The sequence below is a fragment of the Caenorhabditis elegans genome, chromosome III (genome assembly GCF_000002985.6).
Source record: "Caenorhabditis elegans chromosome III".
NCBI classification, from domain to species: Eukaryota; Metazoa; Nematoda; class Chromadorea; order Rhabditida; family Rhabditidae; genus Caenorhabditis; species Caenorhabditis elegans.
The window spans coordinates 13,695,413-13,701,665 of record NC_003281.10 but is presented as its reverse complement, the minus strand read 5'-3'; positions in this window follow the sequence as shown (position 1 = coordinate 13,701,665).

Genomic DNA, 6,253 nt, shown 5'->3' with positions numbered 1-6,253 from the left:
ATATACACTGCTCTTGCACTCCCTTTCCCTTTCCAAAAAATAGTGTACGTAGGCTCCGGATACTCCAGACATTTGTGGAGGAGAAGATGGAGAAGGGAGAATAAAAGTAAAATGGCATGGGGAAGAGGAAGAAGAAGAAAGAGAAAAAAAAATAGAAATAGGAAAAAAAGACAATTCAGAAACGGAGATGAAGTTCGGAAGTTCTTACAAAATTTTTTTAGAATTTTTTGGCAGATTTTTAACTAATTGGATACAAAGGGGTTATTTTAAGAATGACAGACACTGACATATGGCTGGCAACTATCCATAGGCCGGCCGCAGGGCTGGGACTTTTTTAGTCTTTTATACCAAAAAACCAAAAAATGTTCACATCTTTAACGTTGTTTTTAAATTTAAGCATCACTTTTTTTTGTTGGTTTTTTTTGTTTTTCGCAAATTACAATTGTTTTGGTCCAAAATTATTTTTTTGTCCCAGCCCTGGTCGGCTGCTGAAATCCGCAGAGTTTAGGAAAACAGAAGAGAAATCATTTGCCCTTTTAAGATGTTAGCTGCCCCAACCAAAAACGTTAAATATCAAAAATACCAACTAAAATATATTAAGTTTTTAAAAGGACTTTTTTTAAAATTAAATTGTAAGTTCAATAACAAGTATATCTACAGAGATAGAGCCGCATTATTTTTATAATTTTCTTTCTAAAAAGCTTTCTTGATTTCGCGGCCTGTGAGAAGTCGGCTGCTGGAACCAATCAATGTTAGTTGGCAGCTATTTGATAACTTGTGAACCTAAAGAGATAGATGCCCTCAAAATTGGACAATTAGACACAAAAAAACAGCTGAAAACGATAATAAAGTTTAAATTTCGATAAACTGAAAGTGATTCGAGCCTAAAAACTCAAAAAGTTCAAAAAAATAGTTTTGCTGAAAGTGTACAGTTTCTCCTTCTTTTCTAATAGCTTCTCCTCCACCAGCTTTTCCATTCTCGAGACAGACGAAGAAGCAAGCAAGCAATAAACCAGTTTTGCTTCATTCTTTTTCCGTTTCTCAACTAACAAACGAAATGTGAACAAACGAACGAATGGTCGAAGTGGTTGGAGAAGTAATAAACGTAAAGCGATGAGAATTATAGAAATTTTGGATCTTTTTTTTTAGGTTTAAAAAAAAACTTACCAGAAATATATCCTATCTGGTACTTTTCAAATAATTCAACCCAGATAACCCAATAAATAGTAAGTTTTGTAACACTTTTTTCTTCCTGTATTTTGCTGTTGACAAAATAATATTAATAATTTTGGCCCTGCTATGTCATGACGCGGCTGATATCTACGGGTCCAGTTTTGAATATTTTTCATTTTGTATTAAAGATGGAGTAGCGCCAGTGATGATTTTGTCTAAGTACACTTATAATGATCCAAATCGACCGAAACACTCTAAAACAAGTTTAAATTTTCATAATTGTCGATTTACAGAGCTGATAACAATTTGGGAATAGCAAAGATATAGACAAAAGTACGACCAATAATTTGTTTGAAAAACTTATCTGATTTTGGGATATACATACTTATTTTAAAACTTTTGAAAATCACACAAAAAAATGAGAGTCGGATTTGATAACAGCACACAAAAAAGTATTGATCGGAAAAATACAAGTCTATCAAAAAACTGTTGGAGTTACCGAGACAGCCCGACACATAAAAAAACTGACCGGATTATGTGTGAGACTAGTCTGAAAAGAGACGTCGTTAACCGAACAAGAGAAGAGAAGACAAAAAAAGGTTCGGAATGCGCTTGGGTGGCATGAATTCCGATTGTGATGACACTTTGGAGGTGACTCAGAACATTTTGTATCTTAGTGATTATTGTATTTTAGTGACTTTATCGGTTCAAGTAGATTATCGATTTTCGAGCGGGGGCTTCAATGTTATTTATTTATTCATTATTTCTTGGCAATGTTATAAAGTTTGAGATGATTGTACGAGAGAACTACACGGATTCAAATAACTTTTTATTTTTAGAAACGGTAAAATTAACAATAAAACTATTAAAAAATTGCCCAATAAAAAACTTCCTAAAAAATTGAAAGTTCAATCAGTTCCTTTAAAAGTAAAATTAAAACAAGTCAAAAGGTCAATGAAACCAGGGTCGAGTGAATGAGGTAGAGAGTAAAGTACTTGAAAATGCGAGAAGCTTTGCTCCTGCTCGTGGCGGAGCACCAGCCGCTACTTTTACAAAAAATGAAATGTGTTGTTTCCCCTCTATTCGTAGTTGTAATAACTATAAATCAGAAACGGAAAGATTTTTTTGGCACAAAAGTTATGTTCAGATTGGAAATTGTATATTTCTGAAAAAATATGTTGGAAAAGTTTTATGGATTAGTGCCGAAAAAATTCTGAAACAAAATTGAACAATAGAGATTTTATTGAAAGGCTTTCAAGGCTACAGACGGGGAGTACCTAGTGGTGTACGATGATGGGAGAAATGTCAAAACCAACAGCTGGAGCGCCATGATTAAGTAAGTACTGTAAAGCCATTTGGAGTAGCCCGAGGCTCAGTGACATGTTGGAGAATTTGGGAGGCTATGAGTAGTATTACAGTATTACAAGGTACATCAATGATTTTGTATATCAATGGGTACTCTCGCTCCATATCTATCTGTGCAAAACAATAATGCCTATTTGTCTTTCTATAACTTTTCAGTTGATATTTTGTTAGTAACTTTCATAAGAACCGAGATACGAGTTGTCGAAGTAAATGTTCCAAACATGGTGCATCAATAGACTTTGTCAGCTCGTATTTCGGTTACATTATCTCTAAAAGTTGTAGATTAACAAAATGTGTCTAAAATTTTTCCTTTAACTCTGTAACTTCTGACTATGAGCTGTTACTACTGTAATGCTGAGAAATTGAACAAAAAACATCCTTTAGAATCGTCGTTTACTGCTTGAACTATATTGTATTGATCAAATTTTGCAGTCTATCTCACATTATGGAAACATGGAATCTTTTGGAAAATGAGTGACTATGGAGCATGAGGTTAGATCAATGGAGATTCGAGCCATAGGGAGGCACACGTGTATTCAGCCCGACCAACGCCTCGAAAATATTGAAAAAAGGCGGGAAAAAATATTTGAGTTCGCCAAGAGGAATTTCACCGCAGCGCGTGCAAAAATGTCTGCATTTGCGCGTGACGGTGTTTGCAAAAATAACACCAAATGGTCGAGCTGAAAACACGTGGGGCATGGATTCCATGCCATGGAACAATTAATAAGTCATGGATCAATTATGATCTAGATTATAGCTTTTTATGGGGTACGTGAAAAGCTATGGATTCTTTTTTACAAAATGCATATGCTTATATAATGGTAATAAAAATAACCATAAATCAATGAATCAGTCGAAATTCTAAAAACAAAAATATCCCATTGAGTAATACGTATTCCTCGAAAAAAGACGATTTCCGGTAGCCCTCCTCCACCAATGTCATCTGACACTTAGGTATACAGAAAAGTTTTCGACTATAGCCAGGGGCCTCCCAAAAAGTTCCAGTAGAAAATAGAGAGTGTCCACATGGAGGGTCCCGAGCCGCCCGAGAACAAGAGCATGGGGGGAGGGAGTGGGGGCCGTATCTTTTACTCTGCGTCTCTTTCGTTACTTTGTCCGTCCGCTTGCTCCGAGAAGATGGTGCAGAGAAAATAAAGCAGTTGTGCTGTCCAGTGGCGTCCGGCAGCTCCGAGGCGCGGGAAGCGAGCGCAAAAATAGGGATAGGAGGAGGGGAAGGCTTCTGTTATGGGAACAACATATTGTGTGTGTATGTACGAATTTGGGTTGATATTTTCTTTGGGCATTCTTTGGTATGTGGGAGTTAAATACTCATACTTACAGAACTGTAACCGCAATATGGATTTCAAAATATGTGCTACCAAAAGTATAAATATTGGGCAGATTCAGAAAAATAGCCATATTATCCGACCAAAGTAACATTTAATAAAGTCTGTGATCCTCATAACGTTGAGATTGTATGTGCCATAAAACCCGTGGTAAATTTCGATTTTGATTGATCATCGACATGGTGCAGGGAAGTGAGAAACTTTTTAATCGTACGCAATTAAGCTTTGCATTACTTGGCATACTGTCGAGTACTAAATTTGTTGCCAATGTTGGCAGCGTTGGCAGAAAGAATTTTTTATTCCGGGAGTTTTTTTCCAAATGTTTGATTATGAGCAACTTTTAAAATAATATCTCATGGTAACCACGGGAATAACCTTAAAATACGTATACGTTGCAAACATATTTTTATAATTCCTTTTGTTGTTGGATGCTTTTTAAAGTTGCATGGCTTTGCTCATGGTGCATCGGAATCCAAGCATTTGGAAAGAATTTCAAATCAAATGCACTGCTAACTTAAACTTTGAGTAGATGTGGGTGAAAACAGTCAAAGAAATTAATTTCGTCATACATCGTTTTTTTCTGAATTCACAAAAATTTGAACCGATGTAATGCAACCTAGTGATAATCTGAAAAATTAAACTTTGAATTTTCACCAAAAATTTCCTTTTCCAAAGCGGCCGTTAAAAAAATTCGCTGGCCGAGCTTTCTTCAACTTTTTCAAAACCAAATAGCAAAAAACTGTAGCTTTGCATCGATTTCTACCTACAAACTCCCCATTCTCCACACGAAAGGGGTGTCTGGGAACAGATGGCTGAAAGGGAAAATGTGCGTGTAATTTATGAATGAACAACATGCACACTCATAGTAGAAAATGAAACATTTTGGTTGGCGACCAGGTTTTTGAAAAATTTTGTGAAATTTTATGTGTGGGGAGGGGATGATAAATTTGGTAGAAAAATGGAAATTGGCATAAGAAATGGAAAACAGGTGAGCGAACCAATTTGAATAGATTTTAGATTTTAAATTGAAAGATTCGAAATGTTTGGGTGAAAGGGAGTTATAAGGAGCATGTAATACCAATTTAAAATAGAATTCCTTAAAACTCTGACTTTTCAAAAATTAAGGTAAGATATTTATATTTCAAATTTTAAAGCGAAGTTTGCCCATCTGCATTTAAATTTGAAAAAAAAACGTGTAAAACACATTTTGATGCACCATGGAAATAGTTCTTATATGCGCCTCAAAAATATTGTCGGAAAAATATGAAATCTTGGAAAAGGTTTATAAAACGCAAACGTGGGACCCTGGTATTTTGTACGGTATTTCCATGGTAATTTCGCAAATTTTTTAATGGTTGTAGAAAGGAGAAATAGATATTTAAAAAATAAGCCTTTTGCCGATTTAACTAATAGTAAAAACAACTCGGTGAATGCCAAAGTTGGAGAAATCGAGAAAATTCAAAAAATTAGTTTTATTATATAGTTTTGCAAAATGAAATCTTTGGGGAAAAGTTTTCCGATTCGAAAACTGATGCAAATTTTTTTCAAGTTTTTAATAAAAAAGATCTCGAATTTTCAAAATATTTCCAAACGTCATATGCCACAAACATTGTAATGCAGTCGAAAATAAAATTTAGGTACACCGACAAAATCCAGATTATGAAAATGTTGAAAAATCAATAATTATTAAAATACTCAAAGAAAAGTTATATATTTTTAAAATTCAAACAATAGATAATTCAAAAAAAATTGCCAAATCATTGGAAATTTTCGGCAATTTTTTTTTCAAAAATATATGTACAACTACTAGAAAAAGTAACGTGATTAAAAGTGTAGAAAGAAGAAATACCATGAAAGCGGGGAAGTTCCAGGACCTCCACCACCATTAGTTTTCGCATTTCGTTTAAAAAAATCGAAAATCCTGATAGGAAAAGGGAAATGCTTATGAGAAGAGAAATTCGAGGAGGGAGATGGAAAGTGAAGAAATTGCTGGAGAAAGTAAAAACAGAAATGAAAGTGACACTGAACAACACGAGACACACTTACTGTCCCGGATAACGATCCAATCGACCAGGAACCTTTTTTTTTGACAACACATTTGTTGGAAGAGTTTTTAAAACTTTAAATTTATTAAATAAAATTCAACGACACAACCAGGTGTGCGCGGCAATCAGAAATGTTCGGCAATTTTCAAAACTAGTTATATTTCGGAAATTGAAAAAAAAATGTCACCTTGTATTTTAGTATTCGGTTTGTCATTTTCGAAAACAAAACTGTCAATCCTTACAATTAGATTAAATCATTTTGAGCTTGAAAAGAGATAATTGTTCAGTAAAATGCGTGTTTAGGCTCTTACATCTATAAAAAGT